General features: G+C 46.1%; 2 pseudogenes; both read left to right on the top strand.

Moving 5' to 3' along the window:
• Positions 1-5590: 5590 nt before the first annotated feature.
• LOC110596123 lies at positions 5591-5945 on the top strand (annotated as a pseudogene).
• Positions 5946-13951: 8006 nt separating this feature from the next.
• LOC103266051 overlaps positions 13952-20764 on the top strand; it is a 19464-nt pseudogene continuing 12651 nt past the window's right edge.

Here is a 20764-nt window from a genome sequence, read left to right as displayed (position 1 = left end):
TCAGGCAATCCACTCACCTCAGCCTCCCAAAGTGCTGGGATTACAGGCTGAGCCACTGAGCCCAGCCCTTTTTATCATTTAGATGATCAACAACCCCACTCCTGCCTGCTGCAGATGAGGGGTAAGAAAACTCTGGGAAGAAAATCTAGCTGAAAGTTTCCCTGGGTTTGCTGATTTTTTTTTTGAGTTTGAGTTTTGAGTTGGAGTCCCACTCTGTCAGTGGCACAATCACAGCTCACTGCAGCCTCGACCTCCTGACCTTGGGCCATCCTTCCGCCTCAGCGTCCCTGAATAACTGGGACCACAGGCACACACCACCACACCCAGTTAATTTTTTTTAGAGATGAGGTCTCACTATGTTGCCCAGGTTGGTCTTGAACTCCTGGGCTCAGGCAATCCTCCCAACTCGGCCTCTCAAAGTTCTAGGATTACAGGTGTGAACCACCATACCCAGTTGGGTTTGCTAAATTTTGTCTAGGTCATCTTCCTTGGTATTTGGGGAAATTTTCATGACTGTTGGCCCTGGAAACCATAATAATCATATCCAGAAAGTGTCTGGGCCATTTTTTCAGTCAGCTCTCACCCTGAATGAGCTTAGAAGACTAGCTTTTATTAATTTAGCAAACCTACATGGAGCACCTACTACATGCCAGACACTGTTCTAGGCACTTGGAATACACCCCTGAGTGAACAAGATCCCTGCCCTCATGGAATCAGCTTCCCAATGAAGACAGACAGCAAACAATAACTATAATAAAGAAGTGGATGGGCCTAGCACGGTGGCTCAGCCTGTAATCCCAGCACTTTGGGAGGCCGAGGCAAGAAGATTGCTTGAGCTCAGGGGTTCGAGACCAGCTTGGGCAACTTGGTGAAACCTCATCTCTACAAAAAAAAAAATCACAAAAACTAGCCAGGCATGGTGGCATGCATCTGTAGTTTCAGTTACTTGGAAGGCTGAGGTGGAAGGATCACCTGAACCCAGCATGTCGAGGCTGCAGAGACCATGAGTGTGCCACTGTACTCCAGCCTGGACGATAAGAGTGAGACTTCAACTCAAAAAAAAAAAAAAAGAGAAGTGGATGATATAAGGGTGAAAACTATGGAAAAAAGAAGAAAATACAGGAAAGAGAAACCATGAGTGCTGGTGGTATGGGAGGTTTGGGTTGCAGTATTAAGTAGCATGGTGACATCTGAACAATGACTCCAAGGTGGAAAGAAAGCTAGCCAAGGGAATACCAGGGGAAGAGCATCCCAGGAGGCAGGAACTGCTACAGAAAGTTCTAGAGGCCTAAGGTAGGAGCAAGTTCAAGGAACATCAAAGAACAGAAGTTGAAGCCTCGTGAGGCGGAAGAGGTAGGGATGGGGAGCAGAGTGATGGGGGGACAGATGATAAGGGGCCTTTTGAACTTTGGGGGCTTTTACTCTGAGCAAGATGGCAGCTGCCCCTGGAGTGTTTTTGAGCAGAGGAGTGATAGGACCTAACTTGAGTTTTAGAGGACTCACCCCGACAGCTGAGCAGGGTGGAAACAGGAAGCTTGGAGGCTTCTGCTCTAGTCCAGAAGGGAGATGGAGATGAGGGTGGCTCTGACCACAGGGTTAGCAGAGATGAGGGTGAGAAGTGATCTGATTTTGGACATATTTTGAAAATACAGCTGGTGATTTCCTTCAATATCAATGTGAGATGTCAAAGAGAGAGAGAGAGAGAGAGGCGTCAAGAATGAATGACTACCGACTTCTCAGCCTGAACAGTACCGTCTAGGTCTTACTCTGTTTTTTGGGAAAAACCAGGTTAGACGGTAGGGACGGATCTGACTGTGAACACGGGTTTGAAGTAAAACCCAGAACATGGCCTGCTCAGTGCCCGATGGAAGCATTAACTTGGTAAGATATCCTTGAAAAACAAGGTTTTAAGGCTGGGCTCGGTGGCTCAGCCTGTAATTCTAGCACTTGGAGAGGCCGAGGCGAGTGGAATGCCTGAGCCCGCAGGTTTGAGACCAGCCCGGGCAACTTAGTGAGACCTCATCTCTACAATGCATTAAAAAAAAAAAAGACAAGGTTTGGGATCTGAGAGACCACTGAGGTGTATCCTAGCACCTCAGGCCACAGTACAACTGTTGGGAGGAAAATCTTCCCCTTCCAACTTGGGCCCAGTAGTGGCCTGCAAATTAACGAAGAAAAGATGAATTGACAGGAGAAAAGACTAAATGTATTTACACATGCACCTGGAAGTAACTCCCCGAATGACCCAAGATGAAGGTATATACACCAAACTTAACAAAAGGGGGAGGGAGAGCTTAGGACTCCAATGGGAAAGTCTGGGAGCTTCTGTGGGACTTGTTGATGCCAACAGCAATGGGCAGTCTGTCTCCAAGACAGCCGAATTAGCAGGAAACTGTCTTTGCCCCCATGTTTTGGGGCTCCACTGCTTTAGTCAGGAAAGAGCAACTCGGACAAGATTTCTTCCTATATCTTCTGTAGCTCAAATGTCTTCACTTTAAAATAATCTTTATGTCAACTCTGGGGTTGTGAATGGGTCTCCACCGATTTCAAATGTTGAACATGCACAGATCGTATGCGTGGGTGACCAAAGGAGAGGCAGTGGCAATCACCTCAGTTTGCAAGACCCTGAGAACGGACCCCTCCCCACACTGGTAGCATGTATTCCCTTGGGTTGCAGTATAAGAAGAGCCAGGGATCTCCCTGTTCCTTTGTTAATTCATTTCTTTTATGGTGGTATAACATACATGGAGTAAACTGTGCCAATTATAAGTAGTGTACAGTTTGGAGAATGTTTACATATGCATACACCCAGTATGCCTCCAACACTCAGATCAAGATGCAGAACATGCCAGGCATGGTGGCCCATACCTGTAATCCCAGCACTTTGGGATGCTGAGGTGAGAGGATTGACTGAGCCCACAGGTTCGAGACCATCCTGGGCAACATGGGGAGATCTCATCTCTACAATAAATCAAAAAATTAGCCAGATGTGGTGGCACATGCCTGTAGTTCCAGCTACTTGGAAAGCTGACGTGGAAAGATTGCCTGAACCCAGCAGGTCAAGGCTGCAGTGGCCGTGAGCCTGCCACTACACTCCAGCCTGGGTAACAGAGTGAGACTCTGACTCAAAAAAAAAGAAGATGCAGAACATGTTGGGCGTGATACCTGGACAATATAGCAAGCCCTCATCTCTACAAAAAAAAAAAAAAAAAAGCCAGACATGGTGGCACACTCCTGTAATCCCACCTACTTGGGAAGCTGATGCCAAAGGATAGCCTGAGCCCAGGAGGTCAAGACAGTAGCGAGCCATGATCGTGCCACTGCACTACAGCTGGGTGACAGAGTGAGAACTGACTCAAAAAAAAAAAAAAGATACAGAACATTTCTAGCACCCCAAATGACTCCCTTGTGGTCCCTTCCTGTCAACCACCCCCCAACACCAGATGTAACCACTGTTCTTATCTCTATCACTATGGGTTAGTTCTGCCTATCTTGGAACGTTGTGTCTGGCTTCTTTCTCTTAATATTTTGTCTGTGAGACTCACCCATGTTGTATATAATGGTACTTCATTCTTTTTTGTTGTTGGGCAGTACTCCATTGTATAAATAGATCACAGTTTGCTTGCCCGTTTTCCTACTGATGAGCATTTGGATTGCTTCCAGTTTTTCCACTATTTTGAATAAAGCTGCTATGAACATTCTTGTATGTGTCTTCGGTATACAGATGGTACCAACTTCAAATGGTTCAACTTATTATTTTTCTACTTTTTGATGGGTTTATCAGGGTATTAAACGTATTTTCAACTTACCATGGGTCTCACTGGGACATAACCCCATTGTAAGTCAAGGAACATCTGTATGCATCCAGGACTTTCCTTGCAGAGTCACCTGTAACCCATGAGGAAGGGGAGCCAATGGATTCATGCCCAGGACAGATGGTTCTCAGACACATCTCATAAGGCTTCCAGTCAGCATAAAGCAACCAGTCAGCCATAGCAGGGGGCAACTGGAAGATCACATCTTAGCGCTGGCTCCCCCTTCGCTCCTGTTTCATGTCCCCTTTCCCTTACCCTTGCTCCTTGGGATTATGTTCCTAAATAAATCATTCGGAGAAACTAAGCTAAAGCAGGTCCATTAGCCAATAGCAGGGCTCTATGCCAGCCGGACTCCTAAATTGTCATCATTTACTTAGAAACCAGGATAGCCGGGTGCAGTGGCTTATGCCTGTAATCCCAGCACTTTGGGAGGCAGAGATGAGAGGACTGCCTGAGCCCAGGGTTCGAGATTAACCTGGGCAATTTGGCGAGATCTCGTCTCGACAATAAATAAATAGATAATTAGCCAGGTGTGGTGGCGCACGCCTGTAGTTCCAGCTACTTGGAAGGCTGAGGCGAAAGGATGACCTGAGTCTAGCAGGTCAAGGCTGCAGTGGCCGTGAGAATGCCACTGCACTCCAGCCTGGGCAACAGTAAGACTCCAACTCCAAAAAACCAAAAAAAGAAAGAAACTAGTATAGAAACTGGATAACAATCATTCCATTCAGCTACAATATAAAAGTGGGCGCAGGAATTCGCAGGAGATGAGGCCACAAGTGTGTACTGGGGTCCTGTTGTTGGGGGCTTTTCACACCAATTGTGGGAATTGATCCTTTATTCTTTAGATGATGTGAAGACAGTGCTGGGTTTGAGCGGAGGACTAGCAACACCAGAGCTCTATTTTGTTCAGTACAGTCTGGGCAGAGGCCAGCTGGGGCGAGTCCAGGGCAAGAGGACTAGCTGGGAGGCTGTGACCTAGGTCTTTGGCAGCGAGACTAGCAAGGGGAGGGATGGGAACGATGTTGGGAAGTGGAACAAAAAGACTTGACAACTTGGAGAGGAAGGCCGGGGCAGAGAGAAGTGAAAGATGCCCCAGAGGTCTGGAGTCCAGAAAGCCAAGCACAGAGAAACCATTCACAGAAACAGGAGGAAGACAGGTCTGAGAGGGAAGATGACGGGCTTGTCAGACTTCAAAGCCCCTGGCATCACCCTCCTGGAGCTTTGAAATCCTGCATTCAAGGAGACGAGTGGGAGGCCAGTCTCAGCTCACCAGAGGATGTCCCCTGCCTCTCCTTCCACCCCTGGGAGGTGGGTGGACATCAGGCCTGGGCCAGAGGGCTCAGACAGGATATTTCCAGACTTCCTAGGCTTCCTGGAGCCCAGGGAGGAATACTGAGGAGAGAGGACAAATTGCTTAGCATCCTTTAGGTGTGCTAGGTTCTCATTTTCTACTTTCAAGAAATGTTTGTGGCTGGGTATGGTGTCTCATGCCTGAAATTCCAGCACTTTGGGAATCTGAGGTGGGAGGACCACGAGAGGCTAGGAGTGAAGCCTGCCTGGGCAACATAGTGAGATCCCATCTCTATAATTTTTTTTTAATTAACTAGGCATGGTAGTGTATGCTTGTAGTCTTAGCTACTCAGAAATATATTTTGAGCCCAGAAGGTCAAGGCTGCAGTGAGCTATGATCGTGTCACCCTATGTCTAAAAAAAAGAAAAACAAAAGAAAGAAAGCAAAGAAAGTCATCTGGGGACACTGTGTAAAGGCACTTGGAATGGTCCAACGCTTGACATACCGTCACAGGCTTTCCTACAACTCAGTCTCTAACAAAACTAGGCTGTCCCGAACCCCTGGTAGTAGAATTGTTTACCTATATACCAAGAAGGTTGAGAAAGCACCAAAGTCTGTGTGTGGTGTGCGTCCAAGAAAGGCTTTGAGGGATTCGTGCTGTGAGACATAAAGTTCTTAAGAGATTGTCCAAAAAAAAAAAAAAAAGCCAGAAGGTCTATGGTGGTTTCATGTGTGCAAAATGTGTTCATGACAGGAGCAAGCATGCTTTTCTTATCAAGGAGGAGAAAATTGTTGTGAAAGTGTTGAAAGCACAAGCACAGAGTCAGAAAGCAAAATAAAGAAATGAAGCTTTTGTTCTGTAATAAAAACGAAAAGACTGAAAGAAAAGAAATGTTTGCTATAGTCACTGTAACCATCACAAAGCAATAATTAACACGAGCCAAACTTAAGTTTCACAATTTTGTGTGGCTGATTCTATGCTCATTAGTCTATTTATTTATATTTATTTGTTTGCTTAGTTATTTATTTATTCTGACCTAATGTTTCTATTGGGTCTATGCACATTTAAATGTGTTTACAACAGTTGAAGGTTTCAGTTTCTCTCTGGCTAAGCCAACAGGGACACACACAGGATAGCAGCTGAGAGACAAGCAGCCCTGGGCCCAGCAATACTGGCCTCAGTGGGCCAAGGTGGGGACAGGTGGCCTCTGCTTGACGGGCCCTGCTGCCACGGAGTGGGAAGGGCGCCTCAGGGGAGGAGTCGGGCTCTCTTCTTGATTCCCTTCACAGCCGTGGAGAGCTGCATGCCCGGGAGGCTGGTTTGAAAAAGCTGCTGAACCTGAGGGAACAGAAGCGAAGGCCTATTCTCGCTCCAATTCACACACGTGTTCCCAAATAAGAGTGGCGGCATGTTGTACACCAGGAACCAGGCCTTTGCCATGCTTGATCTCAGTTCCTTCTCACCATAAGGCCAGCTCCACGATACAAAGAGGAAACAAACTCAGAAAGGCTTGGTAAGGTGCCAGGCATGGTAGTTCATGCCCCAAATTCCAGCACTTTGAGAGGTGGAGGCCGGAGGATTACTTGAGCCCAGGAGTTCCAGACCATCCTGAACATGATAGAAAGACCTCATCTCTACAAAAAATTAGCCAAGTGAGGTGGTGTGTGCCTGTAGTTCAAGTTACTTGGGAGGTTGGGATGAAAGGGTTGCCTGGGCCCAGGGGGTCCAGGCTTCTATGAGCCATGATTGTGACACTGCACTCCAGTCTGGGCAACAAAGTGAGACTTCTCCACCATCCCCCGACTCAAAATAAATAGATAAAAAGGTAAAAGGAGTTGCTCAAAGCCACCTAGTCATGAATAGTAGAGCCAGGAATGGAAGCCAGGTCTCTCTGACTCTCAAACCTGCTCTCTTTCCTTTGCACCATCTGCCTTTCTTTCTGCCCAAAGTGGTAACATGCTAGGAGGGGAGCTGAGGCCTTTTCTCCAGTGCTGGGCTGAGAGCTCTGACAGGTCAGGGCTAGAGCCAGGATAGAGAAGGAAAGAAGAAATCAGGGGATGACGTGGAGCAGAGGTTGGCAGTTCAGCTGCCAGATCTGGCCACTGCTTGTTTGTACAACTCTCAAGCTAAGAATATTTTCTGCATTTTTAGGTGGTAAGAAAAAGTCAAAAGAAGAATATTCTCTGGCCAGGCGTGGCAGCTTCTGCCTGTAATCCCAGCACTTTGGGAGGTGGATGCGAAAGAATTGCCTCAGTCTGGCAGTTAGAGACCAGCCTGGGCAACGTGGCGAGACCTTGTCTCCACAAAAAATCAAAAAATTAGCTGGGCATTGTGACATGCGCCTGTAGTCCCAAGATCATGTGTCAGGTGCAGAAGGATCGCCTGAGCCCAGCAGGTCAAGGCTATGGTAGCCGTGAGTGTGCCACTGCACTCCAGTCTGGGTGACAGAGTGAGACTCCAGGTCAAAAAAAAAAAAAGGAGAATATTTTCTGACACATGAAAATTACATGAGCTTCCATTTTCAGTGTCCAAAGGCAGAAATTCTGACTCCTAGTCCTATAGCCATCACTGCAAGGAGCTCTGCCCTGGCTCAGGCCCCTTTCCCTGCTTTGGCACCTGCTTTCTGGCTTTGGGGCCTGGGGGTCATGAACCAGGAGCGGGCTGCCACCCACCCCTTCTAGGGAAATCTCCAGGGCGCTCACCATGCTCTGCATCCAGTCTAGATCGCTCCTAGCAGGGCTGGGTGGCTTCTCCATCCTCAGCACCATCTGCAGCACCATCCTGGTCATCTGAGAAGCTGAGAGACAAGAGGAAGGCTCCTGCCCTTCTCCCCACTGATGCACCCACTGTTCACCATCCCCAGCACTGCTCTGTGGATTCCTGACTGCCCTCAGAAGTCTACATATGACTAGTCAAGAGGCATCCACACTTTAGGAGTAGGGGGGCAGTTAGATGGAGCCCAACAACCTTATTCCCCACCCTCATCCCCAAGAGCAACAGCAGGTGACACAGGACATCAGGGAAACAAAGCTGGGAGGAACATTCTTGACCAGAAATGGACAGAATGCGAGGATCTCAGGACAGTCCGAGACCTTAGGAGCCACCAGTCCACTTCCTCGCCTTGGCCTAAAGTATAGTCAAAGGGCCTGCCTCTGCCAACCACAGCATCCAGCTCTGCCCGGGTGGAAATGAGCATGTGAGTTACCAGGGTTGCAGAGGACACCATGGTCTGGGCAGCAGTCGGGTACCACATGGCAGAATTCATCACAGTAGCAGCTTTCCCTCTTGCAGTGGTGATCCATCCCAAGGCAGCAGAGGGGCTGAGGCTGGGAGCAGCTGCCTGGAGAAAAGGGGACATTAAAAAGAAACAGATTTAACAAGTGGTGCCAGGACAACCAGATATCCCTATGCAAAAGAACGCATTTGGACCCCTACCTCACACCATGTACAAAAATTAACTCAAAATGGATCACAGACCTAAGTGTAAGAGCTGAAACTATACAACTCCTGAAGAAAACATAGATGTAACTGACCTTAGATTAAGTAATGGTTTCTCCTATGTGATATCAAAAGCACAAACAACAAAAAAATAAACAGATAGACTGGGCTTGGTCAAAATTAAAAACCTCTGTGCTTCTGAGTATACTATAAAGTAAGTGAAAAAAAACAGCCCAGGGAATGGAAGAAAATATCTGCAAATCATATGTGATAAGAGAATTTTATCCAGAATGTATAAAGAACTCTCACAATAAAAAGACAACCAGATTTTAAAATGGACAAAGGATTTAAATCGATATTTCTCCAGGGAAGATACACAAATGGCCAATAAGCACGTGAAAAGATGCTTAACATCCTTAGTCACAGGCAAATGTAAATCAAAACCACAGTGAGATACCACATCACACCCATTAGGATGACTAAATTAAAAAAGACAGAAAATAGCAAGTGTCGATGAGGATGTGGAGAAATTGGAACCCTCATACAATGCTTTGAAAAACAGTCTGACATCTCCTCAGAATGTTTAACACAGTTATCATACGGTCTAGCAATTCCACTTCTGGGCACATACTTAAGAGAATTGAAAAATACTTGTTCAAATAAAATCTTACATGTGAATGTTCATAGCAGTGCAAGTCATAATAACAAAATAGTAGAAACAATTCAAACGTCCACCAGCTGACAAGTGGCAAAACAACAGGAGGTATATCCATACAAGGAATATTATTCAGCCACAAAAAGGAATGGAGTACAGATCTTTCTCAACAAAAATGAAGCTTGAAAACATGGTAAGGGAAAGAAGCCAGTCACAAAAGGCCACATGTTGTGTGATTCCATTCGTATGAAGTGTTTAGAAGAGGCAAATACTTAGAAGCAGAAAGTAGATTAGCAGTTGTCAGGGGCTGGTGGGGTGTGGGGAATAAAAACAGGGAGTGACTGTTAACGGGTCCAGAGTTTCTTTTAGGAGTGTGGAATTAGATAGGGGTGATGGTTGCCCGACTCTGTGAATATACTAAAAAAACACTGAGCTGAACACCATTTCACAAAAGGGTGAATTCTACATTATGTAAATTATGTCTCAATAAAGCTTAATTAAAAAGAGAGAGTGCCAGCACGGTGGCATGGGCCTGTAATCCCAGCTATTCTGGAGGCTGAGGCAGGAGGATCACTTGATGCTAAGAGGATGAGACCAGCTTGGGCAATACAGCAAGACCCTTCCCCCACAAAAAAAAATTTCTTTTAAAAAGAGAGCAAGACAGAATGAGATAGAACTGAGAGAGAGAAAGAAAGAAGAGAAGGAGACAGGAAGAGTGGAGCGACAGGTGAGTGACGGCAAATAAGAGAGGCAATAGAGGACACGGCAGATGGAGAAGAGTATGGTAAGACAGAAGTCTCTGGAAGATTAAAGGGAGGTCTCCATGGTTCCTATTCCCAAATCGGTTTTACCACCTCCACCCCTGCCATGTCCCCAAGTCACTTGACTCCATTTTTGTCTGGTTTCTGGCCATCCACTACAAGATGAGGGACTTCTCTTTAAGTGATGGAGAAAGCAGGGCACTGGCAGGTGGGGACCATGGCCCCGGTGACCTGTTGAGTCCTGACCTGCGGCTCAGGAGGGAACAGGCTCCAGGTCTCACCCCAGGACTCTCAGTGCTGTTTTCCCTCTACTCCACTGACCTTCCCTATTGCCTCCTGTTAGGTTAGCACCTGCTAACAGCCATCAGGTGGTCACCAAGACCAGAGATCAGACAGAGTGGGCTGGAGCTGCAGTCGAGCTCTGAGAGCCAGCCATGCTAGGGCTGCAGACCATTTGTGAGTTAGACCACTTGACCTTTCCGATTGCCTTCTAGCACCTGCCAGTTTGCTTATGGATAAACTGGAGGGCTTGGTTTAGGGATAAACTTGAGGGCCTTTCCACGTTGACAAGATCAACAGGAAGCAGTCCTCTGAGAGGATGTGGGGCTGGGTGTGGCTGACCTAATCTGTTGTGGAAACAGGAGTCTGGTGAAAGGGCGGTGGCCTGAGAGGTCAGCCCTCTCAAGGTGATGGCAGGCTGGCTGGAGTAGTAGCCTCTGAGTGTGGCCTGGCTTCGGCCTCACGTTCGGCTCAAGAGCCTCCTGCAAGTGACCGACTTCCTTCTCATGCTGTCCCTCTTCTCAAGTGCCGGTCCAGTATCAGGTTGTCACCAAGACCAGAGATCAATCAGAGAGGGCAGGAGCAATAGAGCTCCAGGAACCACCCAAGCTCAGGTTGTAGACCATTTGTGAGTCAGAGAGTAATGCAGTAGCCATGACCAGCATTTATTTTATTTATTTTTATTTCTTATTTTTTTGAGTCAAAGTCTTACTCTGTCGCCATGACTGGAGTACAGTGGCATGCTCGCAGTCACCACTGCCTCAACTGCTGGTCTCAGGCACTTCTTCTGACTCAGCCTTCCAAGTAGCTACAGGCACACACCACCTCACCCGGCTAATTATTATTATTATTTTTACTTACTGTAGAGATGAGGTCTCACCATGTTGCCCAGGCTGGTCTTGAAACCCAGGTTTGGGCAATCCTCTCACCTCTGCCTCCCAAAGTGCTGGGATTGCAGGTCTGAGCCACCATGCCTGGCCTGGCATTTATTTTAATAGGATAAACTGGGATGGGACAGGATAGGATAGGATAGGATGAATTCATATACATTGTATATAATAAGAATAAGATGAGGCCAGGTACAGTGGCTCATGTCTCTAATCCTAGCACTTTGAGAGGCCAAGACAAGGAGGATAGCTTGAGCCCAGGAGTTTGAGATCAGTCTGGCCAACATAGCAAGACTCCATCTCTATAAAAAAAGAAAAAATTAGCCTGGTGTAGTGGCATGCACCCATGGTCCCAGCTACTTGGGAGACTGAGACAGAAGGTTTGCTTGAGCCCAGAAGATCAAGGCTGCGGCAAGCCATGATTGTGCCACTGTACTCTAACCTGGGCAACAGAGTGAGACCCCAACTCAAAAAAAAAAAGAGTAAGTTGAGATCTTTTTGAAGTTTAAAAAAATTTTTTAATACATATATGCATGTACTGGGTCAGAGTGTAAAATGTATTTATTAACGTGGATTGGGGCCAGAAACATTTGAAAGTCACCGAGCCAGAAAGATTTTATAGATGAGGAAAGAGCTATTTGCCCAAGGTCAGGCTTGATTTGCTGACAGAGCTAGAAGTAGAACCAGCTATCCTGACTTCTTTCCCACTTTCCCACCACATCCTGCTGGGGGTTCTCACTCCCAAAGGCTCCCGTTACACATGCTACCAATTTCTGCTATTTTCCAAACACCCCGCATTCTCTTGCCTCTGAGCCTAGGCTTAAGCCGTTTCCTCTGCTTGGAAGGTCCTTCCCTCCCATACCCACTGGAAGAAAATATTCTTATACTTACTTCAATGCTGCATTTAAACCCAACTTCCCCGGGGTTGCTAAGGAACTAGCTCATTATTATGAAAATGATAAAGAATAAACATTTATCTAGCCTTTCCATACAAACCAAACCATTGACAAGCAAAAGGTCTTTTTGAAGAAAGAACAGCTAACAAATGCAGAAAAATAATCGAACCAGAAAAGCACCACTTGGCAGCAGCCCCTAAGGAAAAACAACGGATATAAACAATGATCATCAGTGGAGACTAAGTCATTAGAGAAATGTTGACAGGAACGATTCATCATGGATGTACTATCTGCCTGGACAGACTTAATGCCAGTAAAAGTGGAACAACTAGACATTCTGTGTCTCTTTCAAGATACAACAGAAGCCGGGCTCGGTGGCTCACACTTGTAATCCCAGAACTTTGGGAGGTGAAGGCAAGAGAACTGTCTGAGTCCAAGAGTTCGAGACCAGCCTGGGCAACATGGCAAGACCTCATCTCTACAATAAATCAAAGAACTAGGCAATCCCTTCGGGTCCCCTCCCACTGTGGGAGCTTTTCTGTCCTCTCAGTAAATCCTGCTTTAAAAAAAAAAAATCAAAGAATTAGCCAGGTGTGGTGGCACATGCCTGTAGCTCCACCTACTTAGAGGGCTGAAGTGGAAGGATCGTCTGAACCCAACAGGTAGAGACTGTGGTAGCAGTGAGCATGCCACTGCACTCCAGCCTGGGCGACAAAGTGAAGATTTCAACTCAAAAAAAAAGGAAACCAAATGAAAAGATGCAATAGGAAGTATACAGCCCCACCTATGAAGTATTCTTGCCAAAAGAAAATATCTGGTTCTGTTCTGATTCATTTACCAGCCTAACTACCAGATTTCAGGAAATATAGGGGCAGAGGAATATTTCATCAGACACACAAGTCACCTGGTTTGTTCGACAAATAAATGGCATGAAAAAGTGGGGGGGGGTGGAGGATGGGGAGGGAGCTGATATAGATTTAAAGACACAAGAAATAGATTGGTGTGTGTGTGTGTGTGTGTGTGTGTGTGTGTGTGTGTGTGTGTGTGTGTGTAGCTTGTTTGGATCCGGATCTGAACAAAACAACTGAAAAAGGTTTTTGTGACAAGTGGGAGAATATGAACACTGCTAGGTATTAAATGATAGTAAGTAATTGTTTTAATTGGTTTAGTTCTGATAAGATATTGTGGTCTTATTTTTTAAATATAGGGATAAGAACCAGAGCAAAATGTTAAGAATTTTGAAGCTGGGCTGTGGGTACATTGGGTTCATTATACTATTCTCTCTATGTTTGCATGTGTTTGAAATTTTCCATAATAAATAGTTTTAAAAAATAAATTAGATCTATTCTGAGTGGTCTTCCTATATTTTCCCAGCTGGGATTAATTTTTTCCTCTTTTCTCAAGACCTATTGCTTTTAACTTCCAACATAATATTCGTCCCTGTCTCTATTATTGATAAAGCTTTCTTTCTGTAAGTGTGTCTGTTGCAACTATCAGCACCTTGAAGGTAAAACATGCACTTCTGTGTTTCTGGTGCCAAGTAATTTTCATTTAATTTAATTAAAAGTATCTGAAATGAACTTGGGCTCACACTTAAGTCCCCACAGTGTCCATGGGCCGGGAGAGAGTTATAGTTCTTGACAATCCTGACTGGTACCATCAAAAAAAATGACAGCAGCATGGCTGAGCATGGTGACTTACACCTGTAATCCCAGCAATTTGGGAGGCCAAGACAAAGAGGATCACTTGAAGCCAGGAGTTTGAGACCACCCAGTAAAACCCTGTCTCTACAAAACAAATTTAAAGATATATATAAGAGTACATTAAGGGAAAGGAAGTCCACCCCCGTGGTGATCAAGCACCAATTCACACACTCACTCACTCATTCGTTCATTTTATTCTATCAAGTGACTATCTGGCTAGGTACCATGGTGGATCATGAAGTTAAATTCCACCACCTCATCCCACCCCCAATTCAGCACCCTCCAGGAGCTGAGTCCAGTGAGCAGAACGTCATCATCCTGGCTGGTAAGTGCTGTGCCACAGTGAGAGGAGAAGGCATGGGGTTTAGTGTAGGGGCAGTGAGCCCATCAGCAGATGGCTTCCCTGTAAGGTGATACCTCGAGTGACTCCTTTAGGACGGTGCCACTGACTCGACCCAGAGGCTAACAGAATTACCAAGCTGTGGGACCAGGCCCAGGCCCAAGCAGGGCTGGGTGAAGAACCACAGGCTGATAGTTTGGCACTTCTCAGAGCAATGCTCTTTAAATGTGCCTGACAATTTTATAGAGCAGAAGGTGAGTGCCTCTGGGGAGCAGTGAGGGTGGGTGCACAGGCAGCCTCTTCCAGGCCTCCATGGTCCCTGTTCCGGCCTCACACTGGCAAACTCCAATCACCAAAACGGGAGTCCTGCCCTTACCTAGAAGTTCTTTTTTTTTTTGAGTTGGAGTCTCACTCAATCGCCCAGACTGGAGTGCATTCGCCGCTCCCGGCCACCACAGCCTCGACTTGCTGGGCTCCGGGGATCCTTCCGCCTCAGCCTTCCGAGTAGCCGGAATTACAGGCATGCGCTACCATGCTTGGCTGACTTTTTGATTTATTGAAGAAATGAGGTCTCGCTGCCCAGGCGGGTCTCGAACCCGCGGGCTCAGGCAATCCACTCACCTCAACCTCCCAAAGGCACGGGATTACAGGCTGAGCCACCGAGTCCAGCAGAAGTTTTTTTACAAAATAATTTGATAACATATCTGTAGCATGTCCCTTGAGGCTCCCACCCCCACAGGAGATACAGTCATGTGCCACATAATGACATTTAGGTCAACGCTGGACCATATATGTGACAGTGGCCCCATAAGACTATAATGGAACATACAAGAAACCTATCACATGACAGTTTCTACTGCCATTGCAGAACAAGTAGGGAGGAAATGCTTACTATTCAGTAATGGTGCTGGGACATTTCATTGTCCACATATATGGAAAATAATTAATTTAATTATACACACACACACACACACACACACACACACATATATATCATCTAGGTTTGTGTAAGTATACTCTGTGATGCTAACAATGCTAACATCACCTAAAGGTGCATTTATTTTGTTTGTTTGTTTTTTAGTCAGAGTCTTACTCCGTTGCACATGCTGGCGTGCAGTGGCATGCTCACAGCCACCGCAGCTTCAACCTGCTGGGCTCAGGAAATCCTTCCGCCTCAGCCTTCCAAGTAACTGGAACTACAGGCACCTGCCACAATGCCTGGCTAATTTTTTGATTTATTTAGAGATGAGGTCTCGCCAAGCTGCCTAGGCTGGGCTTGAACTCATTAGTTCAGGCAATGCTTTCACCTAGGCCTCCCAGTGCTAAGATTATAGGCAAGATGCATTTCTCAGAACATATTTCTGTCATTAAACAACGCTTGACTGTATTCTTACCAATGACATCTAGTTTTCTCCCAGAAGAACTTCTAGTAAATGTAACTTCATTCACCCCGTTGCGTTTTCAGGGATGTCTTAGTAAACCCAATGACTTGGTGCCTGGCAGTTACCCAGTGAGTCTGCCTATTAATCTGGATCTGGGCTTGTCTCATTCACTCTCCTCTTGTCCTCCCTACTTCCCACAGTGCACATTCTAGAGTCATGTGCTGCTCTTACACACTGGAACCTCCTCTGGACACCCCACCCCTCCTCAACCAAAACAGACCCTCTCCAGCAAATTGTCTAAAGACAGATATGAAGGTGGACACACAGAAAAGCCACATGAAGCATATGATGAGTACTCACGAAATGACTGAACAAATGAACTATTTGGCTAATGAATTAATGAGTGCTAGGTCACAAGAGATGGATCATGCCAGAGACAAAAAAGATTGGCTAAATGAAGGAATGAAAGAATGAACAAATGATACCAGAGGCTGGAGTACCTTTGACCTTTAGCACAGATGCTAGCAAGACTGGCTTCTCACCTGTCTTCTGGCTTGGGGCCACACAGCTTAGCCACAGCAGAAGGAGGAGGACCAGCCACATGGCTGCAGGCATTGAGTAGAGATGGCAGTGTTTCATGGACCAAGGCCCAGGCTTTAATATCCACCCATTCCAGGAAGTTCACCTGGTATCTGCACTCCTGGGGAGCAACCAGCTGCCACCTGGGCAGTTACTGGCAGAGGGCAGGGGTGTGACACAGGTGTCCCAGCTGCTTGGAAATAGCTCACCCAAGCTGAGGTAATTTTCACATCTCCTGGGAACTCCAGCCTCCACGGGAAGAGTCAGAAAAAGCAAAGTGATGGAAAGACAGAGCTGGCGGGAATTTTGCAATGGTCTCGTCTGACCTACCCATCTTATAGAAAATGACACTGAATGAGAGAAAACAAGTGATCCCCCCAAGTTCACACAGCTCGAATGTTGCACAGTTGAGGCAAGAACCCCAATTTCCTGCCTTCCACTCCATGATGCTTTCAACCAAAATGCAGTGATAACATTGGGAAGTCTCCTGGGAGATCCTATCAGCCAGGAAAGTCCCTATGAGCAGGGCATCTCTAGTCCCTCTCAGAATTGGCACACACTGTCTATACCACAGGGCTGTTGGAGTAATGACAGAACAGGCGAAGGTTGAAGGGTAGACATCCGAGGGAACGATCTCATATTTAAAAAAATGTAAGAGGCTGGGCTCAGTGGCTCAGCCTGTAATCCTGCGCTTTGGGAGGCCGAGGTGAGTGGATTGCCTGAGCCTGCGGGTTTGAGACCCACCTGGGCAACTTGGCGAGACTTCATTTCTACAATAAAAATCACAACATTAGCTGGGCATGGTAGCACTCGCCTGTAGTTCCAACTAGTTGGAAGGCTGAGGCGGAAGGATCGCCAGAGCCCAGCAGGTTAAGGCTGCAGTGGCCGGGAGCAGCCACGGCACTCCAGTCTGGGTGACAGAGTGAGACTCCAATTCAAAAAAAAAAAAAAAAAGTGAAGCGATAACTCCACTGGCCATTTGGGAAACTCCTAACTGTGATCTGTTACCAGTTACACACTTGGTCCAACCAGGTTCCTGCTCAATCCCTGCATGTGGCAGAAGATCTGCTTTGAAAGAAACAGTGACCACCTAAGGCAGACAACCACACCCTGTCACCTTCCACCACAAAGGCCGGAACAATTAAATCAATGGATGACATAGTTCCGACTAGTGAAATACTGTTGGAAATGTGCTAGAGAACTTTTGGGTTTTACTTTCTTATAAAGGAGACAGGGCCAGGTTCAGTGGCTCAGCCTGTAATCTCAGCACTTTGGGAGACCAAGGCGAGAGGATTGCCTGAGCCTGGGGGTTCAAGAACAGCCTGGACAACTTGGTGAGACCTCATCTCTACAATAAATCACAACAACTAGCCAGGTGGTGTGCATCTGTAGTTCCAGCTACTTGGAAAACAGACGGAAGATCACCTGAACCCAGCAGGTTGCAGTGGCCTCATATGAGTGTGCACTGCACTACAGCCTGGGTGACAAGAGTGAGACTCCAATTCTAAAATGATAAAATAAAATAAGAAATGAAATGAAATAAAATAAAATAAAAAGGAGACAGGCAGGAGAGGCAAGTTCGCTGGTACTCCCCGTGTCCTTTCCTCCTGTCTTTAATGGGATGTGATGCCCAGGACTGTGGCAGCCATTCTACAATCATGAGGCAACAAGCACAAGAATGAAACAAAAGGCAACATGTTGAGACTGCCAGAGCAGAAGGATGGAAAGAGTCAGTGATCTGAAGACACCATCAAGCAACTGAACGAGAGTCAGTAATACATATACCGGGGACTCTTGATGTGTGAGGATAATGAACCTCCTTTTTTGTTACTCTTAGATGTGGTTTCTGTAATGCGCAACTGAAAGTATAACCATTTCGTGATAATCTTGGCAAGTGCTCATGCCAAGATGGAGAGCTAGCTCTCAGGGAGGCCATAGTAGAGATGGCACTTGGTGGGAAGTGGGGTCATATGACCCACCGAGGCCCCTCCTGGTTCAGAGATTCTGGGGGTGCTGTGACATGGGGAATGATCTTTCCTTTTTCTTTGAGTTGGGGTCTTACTCCGTCCCCCAGGTTGAAGTGCAGTGACATGATCACAACCATCACAGCTCACAGCATCCTCAACCTCCTGGGCTACACTCCACTACAAATTAGCCTGGCTAATTTGATAATCTTTCCCTTTCTAACAGCCTCTGAATAGTTGCTGCAGGGGACACAGGAAGACTCAGGGGCTCTCAGGACTATAAATGCTTTCTGTCACATCCCTTAAATTCACCAACTGATTTAACAACACCATTTAAATACCTATCCTAAGCCAACTCTGAGGATTCAAAAATAAGCAATAAATAAGACAGACACAGTTCTGCCTTCCAGGAGTTTCAGTCTAGTGGTTACAGACATACAAATTGGTAGTGGAATGCACCACGATGACGACTATGAAAGGGCGAGACAGAGGAGGGAAGCTAATAGGGGCCTGGGAGGTGAGGAGGAATGAATGGGCTGGAGATGCTTTTTAGAAATATACTGTTTATCCTGAGACTAAGAAGATGAGAAGAACTTACCCAGGCTGAGAACTGGGCAGATAGGAGAATGTCCCAGGAAGAAGGAATGGCATGTTTAGAAGTTCCCATGCTGAACATTTAATTATTAAATGTAAATTCATTTTAATTATTGTATAATATTATATTATCATGGGAGTGTAAGATAGTGCAACCACTATAGAAAACAGTATGGTAGTTCCTCAAAAAATTAGAAATGGAATCACCATATGATCCAGCAACTCTAGTTCTGGGTAAAAAGCCCAAAGGATTGTAGAAGGGATTCATTTATTTGTACACCGATGTTTATAGCAGCATTAGTCACAACAGACAAAAGGTAGAAACAACTCAGTTGTCCATGAATAGTGAATAGACCAACAAAATGTGGTATATACATACCACGGAGTGTCATTCAGCCTTTAAAAGGACAGAAATCCGTGGGTTCGTGACCCGCCTGGGCAACTTGGCGATACCTTATCTCTACAATAAATTGAAAAATTAGCTGGGCGTGGTAGTGAGCCTGTAATTCCAGCTACTTGGAAGGCTGAGGCAGAAGGATCGCCGAGCCCAGCAGGTCGAGGCTACGGTGGCTGGAGCGACCACTGCACTCCAGTCTGGGCGATAAGAGTGAGACTCCAACTCAAAAAAAAAAAAAAAAGGACAGAAATCCCAGTACATGCTACAACAAGGATGAACCTTGGAAACATTACACCTGGTGAAATACCCAGACACAAAAGGAAAAATACTGTAATCATTCCACTTATATAAGGTTCCTAGAGTAGTCAAATACATAGAGACAAAGCCGATCCCCAGGGGCTGGAGGGAGGGACTCATAGGGAGTTAGTGTTGAAAGGGTGGAGTTTCAGTATGGAATGATCAAAAAGTTCTGCAGATGGATAGTGGTGATGGTTGCACAACAATGTGAATATACTCAATGTCACAGAACCGTACATTTAAAAATGGTTACAATGGTCACTTTTATGTTGTGTAGACTTTACCACAAAAATCACAGTGATGAGTATTCAACATTTATTCAGTCATTCTCTTGTTGACAGACTTTTGGATTAGTTCCAGTGTTCCATAATTATGGACAATGTTGGCATCAACATTCTTATACATTCTGCCTCCCCTAAGAGCTGTTCTAAGGTATATATCTAGGAATAAAATTGCTCAGTCATTGGGTACACATATCTTCAATTCCTAAATATGACCAGATATCCCTCCAAGTGGTTATAACTACTGATCTTCCGACCAACAGTGCAGGAGCATTTCTATTGTTTCATGTTCTCACCAACCCTTGTTATTCTGACTTTCTCCCCCAGTCTGATGGGTATGGCATCATAACTTATTATGGTTTTAGTTTGTATTTTCATAGTTACTCAAGAGTCTGGGATTACTGACTTTGCTCATTTGTCAGAGTTTATGAGGTGGTTTATCTTTTTCTGAGAGGACGTTCTTTGTAAATTCCAGTTACTACTCCTTTGAAGGCTGAATGTGTTGTATCTTCTTCTAATGTGTGGCTTGTCTTTTCATTTCTTTTGATGTGCCGAAGCTGCATATTTTCATTGAAGGCAAATGTATCAGTCTTCGCTATCGTGGTTTGGGTTTTTTGTGAAGAGTTTTGAAAAATCTTTTTCTACCTCTAATTTTTTTTTTTTTTTAGTCTGTATCTTTTTTCCAATCATATTTGTATTCGTTTCCTAGGGCTGCCACTATCCATGACTACAAATTTGGATGGCTTTAAACAAGAGAAACTTGTTCTCTCACGGTTCCAGGGCTAGAGGCTTGAAATCTGGCGTCAGCAGGACCATGGGGCTTGGAAGGTCTATGGGAGGGTCCTTCCGTGCCTCTCTCCTAGCTTCTGGTGGTTGGTGGGGATCTTTGACCTTCCTTGGCTTGTCGCCATCTGGGGACACACAGTATTGCCTCACGGAGGCCTGAAACCTACTGAGAGTGGCCTTACGAATTTGCGTGTCTGTGCACCTTGCTTTAGTGGGTCAGCAGTGGGGAAAAGTTGGGGGATCCTAGGAGGCCCGACACAGGGATAACGCAGGAAGGGGTGAAGGAGAAAGGCAAGTGAGGGGCTGATGACCCAGGGGATGCGAGGTGCGCATGCGGTGGGAGGCGAGGACCAGAGGGGTTGAGCGACGCCAACCCAGAGAGCTTTAGGGCACGCCCCCCTCCCAACCCCGCCCCCCC

This window comes from Carlito syrichta, unplaced genomic scaffold, assembly GCF_000164805.1.
Source record: "Carlito syrichta isolate Samal-C Ts95f unplaced genomic scaffold, Tarsius_syrichta-2.0.1 Scaffold306997, whole genome shotgun sequence".
Lineage (NCBI taxonomy): Eukaryota > Metazoa > Chordata > Mammalia > Primates > Tarsiidae > Carlito > Carlito syrichta.
This window is presented reverse-complemented; position numbering and strand designations above follow the sequence as displayed.